Source organism: Anas platyrhynchos, chromosome 6 (genome assembly GCF_047663525.1).
Source record: "Anas platyrhynchos isolate ZD024472 breed Pekin duck chromosome 6, IASCAAS_PekinDuck_T2T, whole genome shotgun sequence".
Lineage (NCBI taxonomy): Eukaryota > Metazoa > Chordata > Aves > Anseriformes > Anatidae > Anas > Anas platyrhynchos.
The window spans coordinates 23,123,145-23,144,073 of record NC_092592.1 but is presented as its reverse complement, the minus strand read 5'-3'; the positions used below and the strand labels follow the sequence as shown (position 1 = coordinate 23,144,073).

General features: G+C 44.2%; 1 long non-coding RNA gene across 1 annotated transcript; it reads left to right on the top strand.

Annotated features, from left to right (window-relative positions):
* Window positions 1-210: 210 nt before the first annotated feature.
* On the top strand, window positions 211-16,059 carry LOC110354409 (uncharacterized). Its single transcript, XR_002406321.4, has 5 exons — window positions 211-455; window positions 563-603; window positions 8,981-9,111; window positions 9,512-9,575; window positions 11,282-16,059. It is a non-coding gene; the product is annotated as an uncharacterized lncRNA (long non-coding RNA).
* Window positions 16,060-20,929: the final 4,870 nt, after the last annotated feature.

The window sequence follows — 20,929 nt, the reverse complement described above, 5'->3', positions numbered from 1 at the left end:
AGCTTGCCCAAGTACAGCTTGCTGTTGTGCCCTCCAGAAATTTTGTTGTTTTCAGGTTGTCCCAATACTCAAAGCTGTGATCTGGGGCCACAAATAGATACCATCAGTCATCTGCTAGCTAACATGCATGTATTTGTTCCTTCCCTGGCCTTTTTCATGGCTTCCAGACTACACCTGGAGGCATGGTGTTTAGGATTTTAGAAGCTAAGATAGGCTCCACCTGGGAGAGACAGGTGCAGGGTGGGCTTGACTGGTTGTGGTGGCCTATGGGAGCACAGCAGGATGCTTAAATATCAATGGCAGGAGGTGGGTAAGGTTTGCTGGGAGATGTCTGGGATTTATTCACATGGAGGCAGTACCTCTAAACTGCATGCTCTTTGGGAAGTGGGCTTTGAGATGTGAGAGGACAAGTCCTGCTTTCCTGTTGCTGCTGTCACTTGATGCCTTGATTGGAGGTATGGGTGCATGCCCACAATGGCTGCGTTGCCTCCTTTTTGCTGCTGGAAGTTCCCATCAAACTGCCCACCTCAAGAGTCTCTTTTTTTCCCCCCCATGCCAAAAGAGCACCTTGCAAGTAGGACCTGGAGATGTCTGGCTCTGAAGGTGAGTATCCTGTCTAGAGAAGAGTGCTACCCTAGGGTCAGAGCACCTGGCACAGCAGGTGGGAGCCCCCGCTGTGCCTGGCTCAGTGGGGAGCCTGGGACTTGGGCAGGCTGCAGTGGGACCCTAGTGGGATCTGGTGCCCCCACTGAAAGACTTTTCCTTCCATTAACATGTTTGGTAGGAATGCCAAGTTCAGTGTATCTCATTCCTTCAGCTATTATGACAGAGCAAAGGGGGTTTTCGTAGGCCTGGTGTCAACTCCCCTGCGTCCCAGGCTGTCCCATGGCAGCGAGGACTGTGCTGGGGCCTTTGGGGCCTGGAGCTGCCCTCCTGTGCTGTGGGTGCAGGCTGTGCTGAATTTGTGCTCAGCAGCCTCATCCCCAGCAGGCTTTGTGTAGCTGCTGATCTGTGCAGTTCGTGAGTTTAGCTCTCTGAGCAGCAAGGTCAGTGTGCTGCTTACCTGCCCTGGCTGGGATTGCTCCCTAAACAAACAGCCAGGGCTTGCAGACCACCCGTTAGTCAGCAGCCTGTTTCCATTAGCTGAGTGCTAGCAACCCCCACGCTGAGGAGGCGAATTGCCCCTGTGCCCTCTGATGAGAAGAGCTTTAATTATAAAGAGAACAAAAAGCACTTTTCCACCAGATTTGGTGGTGCAGGGCTCCCTGGCCTGTTTTGTGTTTTGCTGGCAAATTGAGGGACATGAGCAGGGCTTACAGCCCCTTTCCATGGGGCTGCCAGCTCGCCTGCGGTGCTTGCAGGGATGCCTGGGCTGGGCCACTGGGGTGCTGTGGTGAGGAGAGGAGCTGATCCCCCAGCTGCAGATGAAACCCCAGCACTCTGCAGTGGCTCTGCTCTCCTGTGAGGAGCTTTTCCCTCCATGTTGGGGTATCCTGAGTCCCTGGAGGAGCTGAGGCTTAGGGTACTGCTTTCATGGCCTGCGAAGGCTGTATCTAAGTAGTGCCGGCAGATACAAATTTTGCTTACTGCTACTGTTTCAGTGGCTTTAATACCTTCATGGGTTGGTGTGCCAGCATTTTCAGCTAGCAGTTATGAAATTAGTTGTGATAGGATTGTGCATCTCTTGTAGCCTATGACAAAATTTGATTTTAAAAGCTGGATTTTAAACTGTAGTGCAAAATTCAAAGAAAACTTTAAATGTTCAGAAAGTCTGGCAGAAAAGGGAGGTCTTAGGTGGGAGGTGAAATTATTTTAATTAATTTGAGCTCTCTATATAATGGAATAACTTCAGTTAAAAGTTAAACTTTAGATTCATGGCACTTTGAAAAACTCTCAGCTTTAAGAAGGTAACATCACATGAGAATGCTGTGCTATCCTGCTCTAGTCAGAAGCCACCCAACATTAGCTTCCAAAATGTAAAGTGAAGTGTCAGAAAACTATATCTTTTAAGTGACCTAAGCTATGCTGGTGAGATGGACTTGGGGGGGGATTAGCTTCTCATTGGCATGAGGAGAGACAGAAATGGAGACAAGGTTTTGTTCGGTGCTCTGTGACCTTGATAAACCAGGCATCACAAATCACCAGTTCTGATCCAGGACTTCGCAACCCTTAACAGGCAGGAGGTGGAAGTGCCTTATCTTTTGAGGAGATCCTCCTGTTTCTTACTTGCCTGTTAAATTATCAGCTCCCAAAATAGCAATGTATAGTAGCCACATCCATAATTCATAATTAAAACTTCTACTGGTGTTCAGGCCCCACTGTTGCTTTGACCTTTCTGTCTCTCCATGAGCATCTATTTCAAGGGATGTGTGCCCTGCTCCTAGGGGAGAGCCCTGACACTCATCCTATCAAGCTAACAGAAGGTCATACAATAGACATAAAAATATTATAGATCGCTCCCACATACTTCACCCATGGCCAAACACTGTAACAGGGAACAAGCAGGCTTATAGCAGGGCATCCAATAAATCTGGAGAGGTATTAGGCAGAACTGAAGCTGTACAGCTGTTGGGGTGGAGGGTAGGTACATAAGGAAGGTTATGGAAATGAGCCTTATCTTCCCTGTAGCAGTTTGGAAGCAAATCTGTACTTCAGGAATATCTGTAAAAGATGTAAATGTTTCATTTGACAAAAGATATTGCTTGCTATTTATTCATCAGCTGTATTGTGTAGCAATCCCCTAAATTTAGTGAAGTAGGTTTGTAGCAATGCTGTTCTGCTCATTTGCTTTCTCACTAGTGGTTGTATCAGTTAAGGGGCTTATTCCATGTCTGACCCATCTCACAATGGTATCTCTCCTGAAGCCCTGTGCTCCTCCTTGCAATGGTCTCACTGCTGCCAGAGGGGCAGGTTTTAGCTTTGTCACCTGGATCCTGGGAGCAGTGCATAATTCAGCCTTTCTGTACAGAGGATCTGCAATGTGTCCTACGGGCTGTCCTTCTGCTGCACAGCTCCAGCCCACCCTCCTGCTGCTTTGTCCTGGGCTCTGCTTGCAGCAATGAGTGGGCCTGCCATACCTGCTGGCATTGCCAGCCCAGCAGGCAGCCAGGGCACATCTCAGCCCCTGTGGCAGGCCTGGGGGGATTGTGACCTTTCTTATGCATCCCCTATCTGCTCTGGGCTGTAGCCTGCTTCTGTCCTGAGATTGGGTGATTTGGGTGAGTTGTACCCTGTGGGGTGACCCTGGTTGCTGCGCTGACTCCTGCAGTGACACTAGCTTTCAGGCTGAGAGCTGATCCTTACAGGCTTGTTTGAAGTACATTTCCACTGAAAGGATGGTCATGGATGCATTTCCCAATGAGTTCTCTGTGTGGTAATTAGCTGGAAGTTGAAGGCGTTGGAAGTGTCTACAGACAATTGACAATTCTAAGAATTTGGTGTGCTTCCGTCATCAAGGGTTAGAGTGCTCATGTGGGCATTGCATGAACAGTGGAGCAGGCTGCCAGGCTGGGTGTGCTGGGGGTGCTGGAGGTCAGGACCTGTTAAAACTTCATCTTGAAGTAAATTAAAGTGTTGGTAATGTGCTGCAGGGTTAGGGTCACATGCAGTCACTAGATTTTTCTCAGGGTTATTTTGCTGCTCTCACACTGAAACTTTGTATACGGGGGAGGGTATGGTGAGACAGGATTCCAACTTTTCCCCTATGAGCCTTTTGGCTAAATGTCAGGGGCTGGGGTGGAGGTGTCAGCCATGCTGTCTGGGAGGAGGGGAGTCTGATTTCCTGCATCTGCATGCTGCTGGGAAGCCCTGGTGCAACTTTGGGGTGCAGTGTGTAAATGAGTAAATGAGTGAGCGCTGCAGTGGTTCTGGGTCCAGGCTGGCCTGTGAGAGGGGTCCCTCTGACCCCTGCTCGCCCACAGGCTGGGCATGAGAGGAAGATGGACTGTGAGGAAGCAGCTTCCCCAGGGAAGTGCCTGCAGGGACAGAAACCCAAAACTTCTGGAGCAGAGCCAGGCATTGATGAAGAAAAAAAGCTAACTTCCCCTTGTGGAGCTCATAGTACAGGAAGCGTGGCCGCCTGGGATGTATAAACATAGGCATGGTAACTCAGTGCTGCGCTTGTCTGAGAACTCCCCAGATCCAGGGTCTCTCTGTTAAGGTTGGTGGTGGTAGTGGGGAATGGACTGGTCCTATGGCTTCTTCCACTCCATCCCTCCAGTGTGCTCCCAGTGTGTAGGTGAAGGGCAGTGGTATAAAATAACTGGCATGAGCTTTCACCTGGTTCCTTTGGCTTTCCACATGGCCTGGGATGGTCAGCATGGTTCTGTGCCAGTTTCCACAGGGGTATAAGCTATTGCTTCAAACTTCTGTGAGGCAGTTTGGTGTAGCCAAGTGAGAAAAGATATTGGGATGTGTCAATGCCAAATACAATTAGACTGTCACTCGCAGCTGTGATCTCTAACTGCTTATGGTGCAATATGCACACAGCACTTGGCATGGACTTGCTGATGGTAGGAGTCTGGTGGGTGGAAATTGCTTGAAGAACCCATATGGCTCCTTAGGCTTTATTTGGCTATTCCAACAAGAGGTCTGTGCCTTTAGGAAGGTGGTGCCAGAGATGTTCCAAGCAGATTTAAGTAGATAGCTTTCTTGCATGAAGAAAACATCTGGAGTAGAAATCCAGAAGACCCCAGCTGCAGAAGTAACATCTAGGATATATGCAAAGTGTTCTGCTTTTATTTCCAAGAGTCTTTTGTTGTAGTAATTGTTATTCAAGTGTTTTTTTCTCACCATGCTTTAAGGAGTGGCTCAACGCAAAACACTGTCCTTCCAAATGAAGGAGCAGCTATGTGTGCTAGCTGGGTTGCTTGGTTTTCTGTTCCAGGAAAAGGGGAACCCTAGTGCTCAGCTGTTCCTAAAACATTGCTGCTGAATAAAACCTAACAGACACAGCAGGACTTTTGAAGCAGACAACTGTGGGGTTGAGATCTTTTCCCTCACACAGCTCAGCACCTGTGTGTTCACAGCTGGCAAGGCAGGGTCTCAGCTGTGCTCAAACAGCCCTGGTGAGTGGCCTTGTGGCAGGGGTGGGCCAGTGAGAGCCAGGAGGAGCTGGGTCCAGCCAGGACTGGCAGGGAGCTAATTACTGCTCAGGTTAGGCTCACTGTTTGCAAAATTAGTGATCAAAGGGATGTTATCGGTAAGGCTTGTGCAGCTCAAATTAGAACCTGTCCCACCTTAGTCCATGATGTTGCAACACTGTCCTGTGAAACCTCAATGAAACACAACAGCCGATGTGCTGATGGCAGAAGATGTGTGATGCTCAGTTGTGAAGGCTTGTTTCACTTACTGCTGAAAAGCTGCCAGTCTCCCTTCCTGGACTAGTATCTCCCTGGGGATCTGTAACACTGATTTATGTATTGGCCTGAGTGCCTGTTGGCTTTGTCAGCGCAGAGCCCTCACGCTGCTCTGTCGTGTTCAGCTGGGGGAGAGCAGAAGTGGGTGAGGTGACATTGCCCAGACCTCTCTTTTGGGCAGCGCCCAGAGATGCAGGCAGCTCTACACTGAAATGAAGCTCTTGGTAGCAGACTGAGCATATCAAGCACTCAGTGCCCTGGCAGCACTTCTGAAAGCCAAACCCGGAGTGAATGACAAAGTGTTTTTCCGTTCCCTGGAAAGTGCATGCTCCCAAACTGCTTTCCTTGCTGCCCCTCTATTCACTGTGTGTGGAAGATTTGTTTATGTTAGGCTGTGTAAGAAATATCTACGTGTTATCTCAGAGCTAGGCAGATAAATCCTAGGGAAGATTTACTTGAGTGTAAATCAAAGGTTTTGTTTTCTTGGATAGTTCTTTAGCGTCTTGAGTTGAAATCCATCATGTTATCCCTGCAGCACTCCAGCATTTTAGGGGAATTTGGAAACTTTGCCATCTACCACAGTTTGTAACAAGACTGGAAGTAGTGAACATATTGCTGTCTTCTCTACTCCTAGAGCTTCTGCTCTGCTGTCTTCCATGAAACTTATTAATAATGTTTAAAGAGCTCTGAAGCCCAGATGAGAGCTGTGTAAATGAGACATAACCCAAATCCATGACAGGCACACCTAGCTGTGTGAACAGATTCTGTAGCAGCCCTGAGCTAAGCCTGTTTAACTGTATGCAACTGATGTGCTCAAGGATGTATTAAACCAGCTTTTCTGTATAGGAGTGGGAAAACATGCCCATGGCTGCTGTACTTTACTATATTTTCCAAAGTGTTTCAGGCAGGAGTTATAAGGACTTTGATTTAAATCAATGTAAAATGCAATTGTTCCTGAATTTCTTGCTGAAGTGCTAGATTTTCCTGCATTTTATCATTTACTTATAGGTACCAGACAGTGTGCTGTTCTGCTCCATCTGCACCTGACATTTGAGGAGGTTTTTGGGAGCCACAAGCTTCCTACATGCTCAGATTTCTTACCTGGGTAGAAAGAACAAGGAGCTGTTTCTTGTCCTCCTACCTTGTAGGTACATCTGTGGAGGTAATGCTTTAGAAATGGGTGATGCTTGCATCTCCAGCTTCTGCTTGTGAAATATGCCTGTAAGCAGAATATAGGTCTCAGTATATTCCCAGCTGGAGATGGGCAGTCCAAGAAATGCTGCCAGAACTCTGGAGATTCACCAGAACAGTATGGGTCTGGGTTATGTAGAGAGTTGAGCAGGATCAGTTCTGTGTGTTGACAGACAGTTTATGGTTTGTGTATAGCAGCTTGGCTTCCTGGGCTGATCGTTGTGTTCAGTGTGATTTGGAGGCATTCCTGTTGAGAAATTGAGTCCTGCCTCCAATGCTGCATCCATAGGGCAAGCTGTAGGCTTGCTGCTGTCTGCTTTTGCCAGCAACATGAGCACCTCTCAGGCAATCACACATAAGCAAGTCAAATCATTTTCAAGTATAACCAAATAGTTGGTAGTTGTTGGTGCAACCCTTCAGACTGAAAAGTGAAGTGGCCCTGAGGCTGAGCTCCGCATCTGGCTGTTGGGCTGGGGTGAAGCTGAGTGCACGGGGCTGGTCTGGAGGAGAGGGGAATTGAGACTCTCAGCCAAAGGTGCTAACTAGGATCACAGGGAAGGATGGAAAACCAGGTGCAGGATCAAGAGTGGTGTTTTCATGGTGTGATTCCAGCAACAGGGCAGAGAGCTTAAGAGATAAAAGGATAATTAGCTAGAGCCCCGGGTGTTGTTTGGTATGTGCCTTGTGTTAGGAAACCAGCATCTTTAAGGAAGAATCTTCCTTTGGGATTTAAATGCTGGGTTCAAATAGCAGTCAGGACAAGGAGAGGTTGTTTCCCATGTCACATCAAACTGGAAATGGCAAGATATCCAAACCAATTGGATTCTTGCACTGTCAGGTGCAGAAGGCTGAGAATTGCTAGCCAATACTTTCCTAAGCTGTTTAATTCAAGTTGCTAGTGTGTAAAGCTGCTGCCTTCATTTTTACTCAGAATCCCTAAGGATCACCTTCTCTTCCTTTTGGCTTGGGGATCATCAAAAGCAGAGCTCAAATGACCAGTCCTCTTGCACAGCACCTTTGAAATGAGGCAGCTTTCTCAGGATTTGTGCAGCTGCAGGCCACCAGACACTCACAGATTTTTTTTTTTGTTCTGTCCATGTTTTGGGCTCCAGCATCAGAGCTGGACAGTATTGTTCCTGCACTGCTGCTGGAGGTTTTCTGTCTTGGTACTGATGCTGTCAAGGTTTCCTGTTGGCATGAGGCTCCAGCAATCAGCACGTGCCTTTGCATCACGAAGTATCCTGTCAGTGTATTGCTGGTGCTTACAAAGGATATAGCTTGCAGAAGTGAACTCATCAGGAGTTTAAGGTACCCTTTTCTATGCTGATGGGATTGTCCAGGGTTTTAATGTCTTCTAAGCTCCTTAACAAAATGAGTCTGCTGCTGCATTTGTCTCAATTGCACATAAGTATATTTGGGGGGCACTGTTAGTGTCCATTATCAGACAAATCTTCCAGGGAATTCCCTTTTCTGTGATGTAAGTCTGTCTCAGAAGTCAATAGCAATTCAGACAGCTCCTATGAGCAAGTTCAAATCAGTTAACTTCTGTTCAGATTGAGATATCTTTGGCAACTTTCTGGAAAGTCTGGATAAACAAGATGTCTAAAATCTGTTATGGAGACACTACTTTGTCAAAGTTTTCTTGGAAGCAAGTTAATTCTGGACAAGAAGCAGCTTTGAACTCATTAATTTAATATTTTAGTGTTAAATGGGGTGAAAATGTTTCCTATGCCAGAAGGAGTACAGAATCAGTTTTGCTCAGGGCAGAAATATATTTCTTTTGGTTCTACCTGAGACACGGACAGTGTGGCCATATGCCTACTTCAGTTTGTTACTGTTAAGGGATCCAGCATGTTATTACCTTATTTTGTTCTTCAGGGTTCATTCAGTTTCCACTGTGTACTAGGGGTGATAACTTCAGAGCCTTACATTCTGCTTTTCATGTTATTTTTCAGAGCCATTTTCTGTCCAGATCTCCCTGGCACAGCTCTGTGCTTTGTTTCTTTTCACCTAGTTCCAGGTAATCTCTAGCAGACATCAGATGAACAGAGCATTTCAGAATTCTGCCTTTTTGGAAAGGCCCTGCTATTACAATCTAATGTAAAATTCACTGCTCTGATCCAGTCTTCGCTTCCACAGGCTGATTCATCTGTTTCTGGAGTCACCTGCACAGATGCTGCTCCCCTGGATGCCCTCTTGCATGGTTATAAGACCTAAAAAAACTATTTGCATTTAAAACTGGATGATATGACATGGCCTGATGTTTTAGTTGTGTCAGTCTTAAAACCAGATTCCCATCTTGAACCTGCCAAAAACTGAAGAGGATAGATAGTATCCCAGCTGATGGCAGAGGCAGGAGGGGGCTGGGATAGAAAGCTTGCTGCTCTCTCCAGCACTTGTGATTAGCAGTGTTCATGAACAAATATCTGCAGCCTTTTTGCAGACCCTGTATGAGAAGCTGAGGATTTCATTAAATCTGCAATTCTTTGCATATCTACGACTGTGCAGAAGCAAACATGAGATTTCCAGGGATTCCCAGTTGTTGGAAGCATTTACTTCCAGGGTAAGATCCATTTGAAGGAAAAATGTCCTGTTGTCTGATACTTTGAATTCTGGGAAAGATGTAGTGCTTTGTAAATGTCCTAAACCACTTGTGAGACCCCCCTATAAGCAATTCCACTGCCAGGGCTAATCCACAGCCCCTGTCCCAGCCCCCATTTGAGTTTTGCTGGTCTTCCCTTTCCTTCTGGCTTTTTTAGCTAATCTCCTATTCAGCATGTCTCTGTGTAGTTGTTGCTTTGGCCCATCTATTGATTTTTGATGTTAATTTCCCCAAAGCAGTGGGCAGAGCTTGAGTGTATAGAATTTTCTAGGGAATTTTAGAGCTCAAAAATTGCTGTCTTGAGACTCCTTTTTGAATGCCATGCTATTTGTTGTCCTCACTAGTGCTTTATCCCTTCCAGATGTTTTCTCAGACTTCTTCCCCTAGGAGGTGCTCTGAGATAATTTCCCAGTGTTGATAAACTGGTGAGTGTTTTCTGAGTTTGTTCCTGAAATCCTTGTTTAAACCACACCAGGAGAGCATGCTAGTTTTTTCGATGTTTTTCTGCTATAATCTAATACTTGACAGCTGAGACTCTCACCATGAACAGAATCTGTTCAGCTTAGTTATTTTGTAATCAAAGCCTGGGAAGGAGAAAAAAGAAAAAAACTCACTGGAAAGTGTTGAAGTTGCATCCTGGGCCTGCTAAAACAAAGAATAGTATAATGCATTTTTTAAACTGTAAATCTGAGCAAATATCCTTTCAGAATGTGCTCTGGGATTGATGCTTGGCAGAAGATCATGACTGAAGACAGGGATATATTTGGCCCCAGTTAGGATTTCCCTTCGTTTTGTAGCCAAGTGCAAAACCACCATCCAGCTGCATTACTAGATATAGCACTGACCTTTTTACCTTATTGGACTGTAGTTTGACTCTTAATTGAAATTGCTCTATAATTACACCTTATGTCCCAATGGATGCTTCTGTCTCATAAAACCAACACAGCATATTGGAACAATCTGCTTGCAAGTGATACAGAGCAGGCTAAGAGGAATGACTGCCTCTCATCTTCACTGGTGGTGGCTCCTCCTGGATGCTCTTCCATAGCAGCTCTGGAAGGAGATGTACACCTGGGTTTTAAATGGGTCAGGGAGGTCGTGGCTGGTTCCAGGGGAGTCAGTTCTTCACTTCAGCTGACTGTCCAGAACATTCCCATGAAATAAAAGCAAAGCCCCCAAGGCTGTTGGAAAAATTTCCTTGAGATCTTATGGCAGGAAGAAGTTGTCTGTGGAAATAGCATGGCCCTTCAAGCCTGCAGTGACACTACAACAGAGGGCATGTGCAGATAAACACCCCAATGCTGAGTGGCAGGAATGTGGGGCTTCCTGGCTCCAGCACTGGCATCTTTGTCCTGGCCATGTTTCAACCACGTAATAAGAAAAGTACTTGATTTCCATCAGCCTCACTGCTGCCTCCCTTGCAAAAACTTCCTGTGGGACAGTAGGTGCCAGCTGCATGTTTAGCTATACTCCCGATCAACTTCCAGGAGAATGGGGGCATAAATGTACTGCTAGGTTTAACATGTTCACTCTTGCCTCCTGTGGTTCCGATGCCTTCTTATTGAAATAAAATGCAGCTTTCACCAAAAGTCTCAGTGAACTTTGTGGCAAAGAATATAGTGGGATTTCTGTGGAAGATCACTTGCATTTGCTCTCTGTACCTTGATGTTCTGCCTAGGAAAGGGGATGCAGCAGTGTTTTTGTAATACTGATGGCTGCAGGCTGTGTCAGCAGGGAGTGGATGGGCTCTGGCTGATTTGGCAGTCAGGTGTGAGTAAGGTAATGCTTCCCACCTAATGAGCAAGATTAAGATGAGTATTAAAAAAGAGAAGCTTCTGTAGCTGAAATAATATCCGTAAAATACAACACAGAAATGCTATAGTAGTGAGCCAATTCTGCAGTTTAGTAGAGCTGAAGCAGTAGTCATTTGGCATGATGCATGCAAAAACTCAAGTCAATTATTCCTTCCTGAACTGTCCAAACTACCTTTAATGGTCTTGAGTAATGGCATATCTGTCAGTCTTGTCTGGACTACTCCTTGGTCGAGGATCTCTTTCTTTCTATCCATCTGTGTTCACTTTTGGTCAGATTCATCCAGTTTTACCTGCTCTGGGCCTTCTTTCTTTCACAGATTCTGCTTTATACATGCCTGAGAGCTGCACAAACAGCCTGTACCTCTCTAGGAAAGTTACCTGTCCCAGGAGGGATTTGCCAGTGCTGAAGATGGGTTATCCATCATGATCAAAATGTGTTATGGAGACAAGTGTGGAGTCCTGGGGACTTGCCTGAGAAGTTGGGTAATTGGTTGCATGTGAAGCTGCTTAATCACTGTCAACTTGTGTGTTGAGTGGATGAAAAGAGTCTTGTGGTGGTTTGGGGCTGTCTGGAGGGGATGTGCAGTGCTGCAGAGCAGTTGGAGTGATGCTGTTATGTTCAGTGTGAATTATGCTGGTTAAGTCATAGGAATATGGTGTAAAGACTGTATACATGTCCCAAAACACATGCACATGCTCAGGATGGCACGGGACTGAGGGACAGATAGGTAGACATTTGTCATTAGTGTTCATCTGGGGGGAGTGTGAATGAGCTATGAAGACCTCACATCAGGTGAGCACCTAAAACTAGGTGGAAGAAACTGGGCTTTGATTTCTCAGCATGGCAACTCTTGTCCTTTAGTTCTATCTGTAAATTGGGGTAATTTTACCCTACCCTCACAGGAGCATATTAAATTTAGTGTTTGGGGGGGCACTGAGACTGAACAGTGGTGAGCAGGATATGTGAAAGGAGGTGAAAGTAAGAGCGCTGTGCAGACAGCAAGGCTTAGGAGCCCATGCTGAGCAATGGAGTTTAAAAGAAAATAGTGAGAAGCTGTTAAATGAGTCCTGTCCTTCCTGTGTGCTGACTGAGGCTGGGATCTTGTGGAGCAATAGTCCATGAACTGTATTTTAATGCTAGCTACACTGGAAGCTTCTGTGTTATAATGGTGGTTTTGGCTTTCATTCAGTATAGCTCAAGTGGGGATGGGTATAAATACTGTTATGAGGCACATAAGGAGGATGCTGGGCACATGGGAGATGCAATTGAAGCTCTGTGCATGCTCACCCCTCTGAGCAGCTTTCCTCTTTAGCTGGGTTGCTGTGAGTATATTTCGTGAGCGCAGGGATAGTGACCAAGAGTAATCTTTGTAAGAAATGGCAAGCCTAGAATGATGGGTATTATCTTTGAAGAACTTGCGGAGCCTGATGGCAAACTGCCATTTTGCCAGTTGATGGAAATAATTTCCCTGAAACTATTTGCAACTACCTGGTAATCAGCTTTCTCCAGCTCATGTCATGACATCTGGAAATGCCCAAAGCCTGGCTATTAACAACTGGGTTTCAGCTCAGCAGGAGGACTTTGGGCTCTTGATTTGCTGATCAAAGAAGCAGGCAGATGCTGCTGCTGTTGGGTCTTCTGGTGTGAAATAGAGCATGCTTACATCTGAGGGCAGCATTGCTGTGTGGGGCACTCCACCTCCCAGCAGCCTACTATTCACCCTCCTGTGCATGAAAAGTAGGCTGTGTACACTTGTGAATCAAGCATGGATGGGTAGCTCCCCCCTTCCACTTGAGATTGTTTAGGTTTGGGGTTGTCCAAGGGGCTTAGGGAATGCAGCACTTGGCTCCCACAGTGGGCTGGTATCAAACATCCCTGCAGGCAGATTGAAAGCTCCAGGGAAAGCTTTCCTGTCCAGAGCATTAGCTTGATTTTTTTTTTTTGCTTTTTAGATGAGAGAAAGGAGTTCAGAAGTTTCAATGTTTAAGGAAAACCTATAGCAAAACCTGCCTGCCAAATTTAAGCACTACTTTGCCCAGAAGCTACCTGTTCAGTGCGGGACCATGTCCCCAGTAGAACCCCAGCCCCAGCTTGCACTGATGTGAACCCTTCCCATCTTCCCATTCCAGAGTGTCCTGGTGCTTGGCTGACCCTGTGCTGCTGCCCCCATAAACATTCTTTTTATCAAGTAGTGAGGCTTAAAACAAAATCCAAGATTCCTATTTCCTTTCCTGAACACTTACTCTGGACAAAGCATCCTACACATTAAGAGGTAGGATGAAAATCACAAGACTTTGACACCAAAGAATTCTTCTCAAGTTTGGCCCAAGCTTCAGGTTTTTGAGAAATAATTTTCATTGGTTGTCCTAGGGGAGTGCTTCTAAACAAATATGTTTTACACTGTTTACAATAAGATGGAGTAGCCAGAAAATCTGAAACCAGAGAAGAAATTGGTCAGTGTCTTTGCCAATGGAGAAGTTCAAGTAAATAAAGAGCATCTGTTATGAAAACATCTTTTGAGAGGTGTTGTCCAGTCCAGGCTCTCGAAGGCTATTAGCACCAGTGTTGAGAACTCCTGGCTTATCCTTAGTTTGTTTCAACTTGTTCACATGCATTGAAGTGAGAAATGGACAGTTTCACAAAGCCTTTTATTCATTGCTATACATGTTTCATATTACAGCTTTCTGTACAGACAATTACTTTGTCTTGATGTTACTGCTTTTTGTTTGCTAATAGTCAGAGTTTGCCAAAAATTGATGCCTTTCTGGGGCCTTTGCTGCAGACTGTTGTTTTCTTTGTAATTACCACTGATTCAGCACAGCTCTTCTAATTTTTTGTATATCAGACCAGCTTTTGACTTTAGGGGTATGCCCTTACATTTACCTTGAAGTCTGCAGTTTACTGGATTGTGGCCTAATCTGGGAATGATCTTCAACACAGGTGGTTCTGAATAATTAAGATATCATTTGTCAGTCACCAAATGAAGTACTAGCCTGTTCAGGGTTACATCTCAGCAGTGTTGATGCCTGTAGCTTTCTGAGGCATTCAGCTCCCCACAGGACCAGCTCTGAGCACAAGCACTTATCAGGCAGCCTTCTCACTGGCATGGATGTGAACTTCTCTTGAGACTTGGAGCCTGTCCCAGAAAGATTCATATGGACAATGGGGATGTGTTAATCTGTGAACAATTGGTCTGGTAAAACCGGATTAGGCTCCCAGACAGCTCTTCTGTTCATTGTTCAGCCACATGGCATTCAGCATGTGCAACCACAACTGGTGATTTAAATGTTCATTTGCCTTGTAATGAGCATGCCACTTACCTTCAGAGAGATTCACTTTTTTTTTATAATTTTACTAGCTCTCAAGATTTCTGAAATGTAGGAAACTCACTTTAAAATGTTTTTCATTCCATGCTCAAGACAGAAGAGCCTTTTAGCCTTGCGATGAAGATGCCATTGCATTATTTGAAATTGTTTTCTACTTTTATGTGGTTAATACTACTTTACAAGACAGTATGGAAAATTCAGAGGTCATGTTGCTGCTAAGTCAGCACATTAAGTGCATGTTAAGATGTGCATTTAGCGCATGGGGAATATGAGTTCTGCATAACCATCGTGCCAAAAGGAGACGGTAAATCCTTCAGAGCAGGGAGAAGTTCTGGTTTAGAAATAAATACAGCAAAAGCTTTCTATATTACTATGTGCTTCATGCTTTACCATAGTAAACAATTTACTTTATAAGCAATAGGCATATGCTCAGAGAACTCCCCTTCCTCAGTCCGAGTTTCCATCACTGCAGGCAATGTACTCCACCTTCCTGCATGTAGAAGGGGGGAAAAGATGGTGAAAAGGGGGAGGTATCTCTGCTCTTTTCCAATTGCTTCTTGCAAATGCAATGCTAAACATTGTCAGTGTGCAGGAGGACAGTTCTGGGAGTACAGCAACCCATCAGAAAATCCTGTTAGAAGTTTTCCACCAAAACTCATCAAGTTTCCCAAGAAGCCTGTAGGAGGGTCTGGCAGGCAGGTAACAAAGATGATTCCTAGCAAAAAGGTTTATAATACCGGCAAATGGGAGTTTTGAAGCTAATCACCAACATCTTGGTTTATGACCTGACTATGGACTTCAAATGTATGCAAAAATAACAAAAACCTCCCTTTGCTGGCAGGAATTCCTCAACTTCTTTAGAAATGTCTCTGTTCTGCATACTTATCTACTGTATCTTGGATAAGACTTTTCTTATCACCTTGCCTTACATGGTGTGGAAGCAGGAGAGCTGCATCCTTGGGAACACTTTTTCTGTCCTTCTGAGATCATTGCAGAAATATAAGTGCATTTTTGTATTATGGCTGAATTCTCCGTGTGAAAGTGATTGGGCATTTCACTAGCTTAACTATTGTGGAAAATCAATATATGTGTATGTTTTATGCTGGCTAGCTTGATAAGATATCTTCCATTTTATAAACCTGATCTCCTTGGACCATTGTTAATTGTATGTGGCATGTTAATTGTTTCATAGTTCTGACTGAGCTTTCTGCTTTGGGTTGTGTATGGGGTCTACCTGGGTAGCTGTAATACAATTTAAGCTGTTTGTCCTCACTGTGAGCCTTCAATGGATCAGAGGTTTACTGGCAAGTATCCAACACTCAGAAAACATCAATGCAAATGAAAGGAGTTCTGCATAACTCCAGAAAATACTTAATTTAGTAAGTCTGGCCACCAAATTCTTGGCTCTTCTTCTATGGCTGCATGCTTTTCAATCATACTGAACTGTGGAGGGTGTTGGGGGAGAAACTACAGCAACCAGACTGCAGAATGGCCACTAGTCTTCAAAGAAGGGAAGATATAAGCTGCTTCCAAATTTTCTTCACATCTAAGTCTGTGAATGGTCTCCTTGTCCTCTCCAGGGGCATTTTAGGAACTTATGACCAGTGACCGAGGACTTTTCTGTAAAACCCAAAGTGGCGTACTGACAGCCTTGACTAGTACAAGTTTATTGGACTAGCCATATAACAATGCTCTGGAAATTCCTTTCAACAACAACATGTTGTGGTCTATATGATATTGCTGACAGAATATCCAGAGGTCTTGGTCAGTTGGGAAATGATTAAGATTTTTTTTAAAGGTGTTTTTTTATGTTGGTTGTTCTCAAATGAAACACAGATGCAAGACTGCTTGAGCTATAAATCTGGCCTCAATCATTCATTTCAACATCATACTGTGCAGAACGGCCTCCACTTAAGTCATTTCCAAATGACTGAACTTCACATTTTATTCTGTTATTGTCATCAACCTCAGCAGATGTCATAATCAAGGAAGAGCCACTAATGAGAAGCTGCTGGTAAATTTGACATGTCTCAGTCACTTCCATGTGAATACCTGGAGAGCAGACTGCATCTACAACTGCCCACATGAATCAAAAACAAAACTAAGAGTGAGTGGGTACGTTAGCTGCTCTTTCAGACTGCTCTGTGTAATCAATGTAGCCTAGTCAGGATATAGGCAGGAGACAACCTGACTCATGGAAAAGGTGAACCTTTTGGGCCAGATGACCTCCTGACGCGAGGTCCTTTCCAATGTTAACCATTCCAGGTTTATGATTCCACAATTACACTGCAACTAGAGCTGGAGAGATACTTCTTACACTAAACTGACTATGCTGAGCAGTGATCATCTTATAACCCAACTTCAGTCTAAGATATTTTTCATACAACTCAGTACATCATTGAGTAGTATAAAGTATGAATATCTTGCTGCTCCATTAGATCTTTTCTTTTAAAATGTTTATCAACTTGACAAGAGATTGTTCTCTTGCTGTAAGTGGTGCAGTCACTGGCTGTTTCCACTAAATTTTTACACAGCAGGCATTTTCCAGATACTGACATGGCTAAACACACTTGTGTCTGCATGTTTCCTAACAGATTTTTCTCACTGATTGAATTTGAGTAAAGCAATGAAGAGATAGTAAGGAAATGTGTACAACATTTCTCTTGATCCATGTTTTCATCCCAGCTGTTCTTCTAATAGTGATGTCTGAGAGAATTTTGGACATGTCACTGTTGAATCAACTGTGACCTCCAGTGAATGACAGCCCATGCCTGATATGCAGAGCCAAACTTTTTCAGGCTAAGGGCTGTCCTTAGCCTCCTTCCAAAGTGCAGGTTCCCTCTGTTTGGATCCTTGTAATGGAAAAAGCCAAGATCGAGGTCTGAACAGGCAAATATTTTGGACCAAAGTATAATTCAAGGACCCATTGTACTTTATGATCATATGGGGAGGTAGTTGTGAAACTGAAAGCTGTTTGCAAACAATTTACTGAACCATGAACCAGAGGCTAAATTACCATCTGGCCCCTTTGTGCAGCTTCCCCTTTCTGCTGGTCTGCAAGTTCTTGCACATGGGAAGATTTACGTTGTTGATGGAGAGTGATTTTTGAGCCTGTGGCCAATGCTAATTTTGTGAGGAAATAAATTTTGGGTTTTGTTTCACTCTCAAATGAAGGTAATGTATTAAAGTCAAGTAAGGTCACACAATCACAAACCACGCCATGTGCCACAAAAAAAAAAAAGGCAGGCACAAAGCCTCAGCATTAAATTACTTGCACTGGGTAGCCAGTGTTAAGAGCAGTTTGGCAATCACCTGGTGCTCTGGTCCCTTGGGAGAAGTTACACTGGGCTCTATTAAAGTAAGAAGGATAAATCCCTAAAATCCACCCAGAGGAAGCTTGTAAACAGGGAAGTGAATGGTTGAAAAAATGCTAAAAAGCTGTTCACCAGTTCTAACTATTTAACTGACACTGCAGCAGGAGAAGATGATTGGATGTGTTAGAAATCTGGATTGAATCCAGACCTCTGGGATGATTTTCTGTGATGGTTTTTGATTAATTATAAGAACCACATGAAAAAAGGCACAAACTTCACCCTGTTCTGTTTAATTTTTTTCCCCAGTGTGTAAGTCCTTCTTTAAAGGTTGCCCTCTGATACGTAACACATCCTGTGTCATTTTGCTAAGCTATGACTCTAAGAAGTGGCTGAAATTTACAGCTTTGGTTAGTCATAGGCTCTAGAAGTGTTTATTTTTCTCAGTTGCTCTTGCTGTGTAATGAATGTAACTCTGAGTATTCTCAGACTCTAGCCCTGGACTCTGGCAGCCTGATTCTTTCCAAGAAATAGCACATCAGTTACACTGTGCTGGTAACATGAATTAGGTCCTTCTGCTTATTACGGAACAATAATTTGCAGACTGAGGAGGAGAGGCTAGAACCAAAGTCACACAAGGTCATTTCTGGCTAAACTGAAAATAAACCCATGTTTTAAAGGCAACTTGAGAAAATTGCAGCCACTTATCTGTATTGGCTTGCAGAAAGGAGCTGTCTGCCTGTTTGAATGCGGTGGTTGCAAAATGGGAGGTTCCTTTTCCATAAGCAAGTCATTTGTTTCAGTGAGTTAAAATTCCCTCTCTGAATAAAGATCTGTGACTGCTGGCAGTCACTGTGATTAGTACCACGTTTCACACAGCTCAGTGTTTCTTGTGGACATGGGGCTGCTGTGCATGAAGGATCGTGGATCCTTGGGAGATTTTAGAGGCATTTATTTTCTGTGAGAAAACTGAATGTGGTTTGTGGGAAGAGGAAAAGCCTCCATTAATACAAGACACATGTTTGGTAAATGACTAATACAGCAATTAAATTCCAATTAACTGTGCTTCTGTTTATCTAGACTGATTAGCAAGTGTTTACTGCAAAGTATTCAGTTCACTTTACGCTCCCATCATGTTCTAGATGATAGCTGGGTGGTGAAGACTTGTTTCAAACCCTGTGGAGCCTTTTCCTGGGGAGGAGTGAAGCTGAGGCACTATGCCCTGGCTTCTTGCTGTGTGCTGGGCTCCCTGCTTGCTGCCCCAGCACCTGCAGGCAGCACAGCTCTCACTGCAGGAGCTGGTATTTTTGCCAGCCTTGTGCTGTTGGAGCTGAAGCTTCTTGTGCTGCTGCCTTCCTCAGACTAATGTATACATTTTCCTTAATAAAATGTGGAATCCTGCTGTTCTGCCTGTGTTCAGGGGTGACAGGTGACTCGTTCACTGGGAGATAATTTGCTCACCTTGTCATTGTTCTTTGATATTTTCAGTCTGGACAGTGGTTCATCAGCCTCTTTTGGCTGCCCACAGCATTACCTTACAGGCTTCCTTTGCAGCAAAGTTTCACAGAAGGGGCTTGAAACCACCTGCTGCTAGGGCAGGTGGGGCTTGGTGGTGGCCTGAGCTGAAGACTATGTGCTGCACCAACCCTGGTGCACATGCTGGGTAATGGGATTTACTAGGAATTTGGTGCCCTGTGAAAGTGTAAGTTACTTCCTTCTAAAAACCCTCTAAAAATATCCTTTGGGGAGCTTTACTGAACACAAAATTATAGCTCTTAGGAGCCTGCTGCTTGAATTAAAATTTAAAACTTTCCTATTCCCCCCAGGCTGCTTGGCACCCAGGTGGTGATGCAGTATACAAGATACACTCCCCTTGCCCAGAAACTGAATATATATATATATATGTATATTTCATTCAGCAGAATGGAAAAGAAAAACAGAGAATGAAGTATTAGGGACTCGTATGCTGTTGTGTGAACAATTACTTGGCATTGGAGCAAAGCCTAGTAACCCCATCAACTCTGATTCGCAACTGGAAAGCAAGCAGGAGGGTCAAGTTCGTTACATGGGGAATTCAGCTCAAGTGTCAGCTTCAATCCAGCAGGGAGATGCTGAGGAAGAGTCAAGGCAATGTAATTAGCTCCAAGTATAGAAGTTACCATCCATTAGAGGAGGGAGCTCATAATTTCCTACAATGAACTGAAGTAAGGCTGGAGCTGAAATAGGGAGGAAATCGGGAGTGGAGGATTTTCTGGCTTATGAGGTTTTATGAACCTTGCAAACTGTTTTATGGGTCTGAACTTTTTTTGTTGTTGTAATTTAAACCCTTTTCTTTCCAGAGCCATTCAGGTTACTAATAAAAATAATGTCAAGCAATGAATTAAAGCCCAAGCTCTCTTGCAAAGAATAGAACATCCTATCAACCTCTGAGCAACAGAAAGCACATGCACTACCTTTATTCACTGGTTGGTGTGCTGGCTGCAATGTTTGTAGTCACACCCTTATTTTCAGTAGCTTTCATTCTTTTCATTTTCTTTATTCTTTTTTTTTTTTTTTTTAACTTGGGTTTTCTAAGGAAACGAATGTTATGAAACTCTTCACTTTGTACCTGCATGAGTTTCCTTTCATCTCCTCTATCCAATCCATTTTACTGTGGCAACTAATTTAATCTAAATTTACATTTTTTTTTAGAGGTAAATGTACTCCAGTAGATTTTGTGAAAGTGTTAAGAGAGAGGGGAGAAGACCTCGCTAATGATTCCAGTGAAGGTAAAGATCTTTAGGGAACTAAATTGACAAAGCTTTATAAACTTACAGCACCCTTACACACACACAAAAAAAAAAGGGGGGGGGGGGAGGGTTGTGAAGAGGGCTCAGAGGAGACTCCATGATTCAATTTCATGAGAAACTTGTAACTACAGCAACTGAAGTCTGTAGGAAATTCAGTGTTAGCCTGTGGAGCTCTATGTGTATCTGCTTTGCTGAATGTCTCTGTAAAGCAGTATGTAACCCTAAACATCTGTGAACAAATCAAACTGACAATCCAGGCAGCAGTGAAACTAAATCAGTATGTTTGTTATTCCACAGCTAGTCATAAGAGAAACATGGAGCTTGTTTCACAAATTGAAACATCCCAAATTATCAGCAGGCCTGTGACCATTCCAGGTTCTTGCTTTTTATTGGTAGTTACTGAAGCCAAACAGGACCAGACTGAGTCTGTTACTTCATCTCTGCTTGGCTGAAAATGCTGCTGCGGTCTGATTGTGCTCCTAGAAATGACAGGCTTGGCTTTGCCTGGGAGGATGCTGGACCTGGAGGCAGGGTTTTG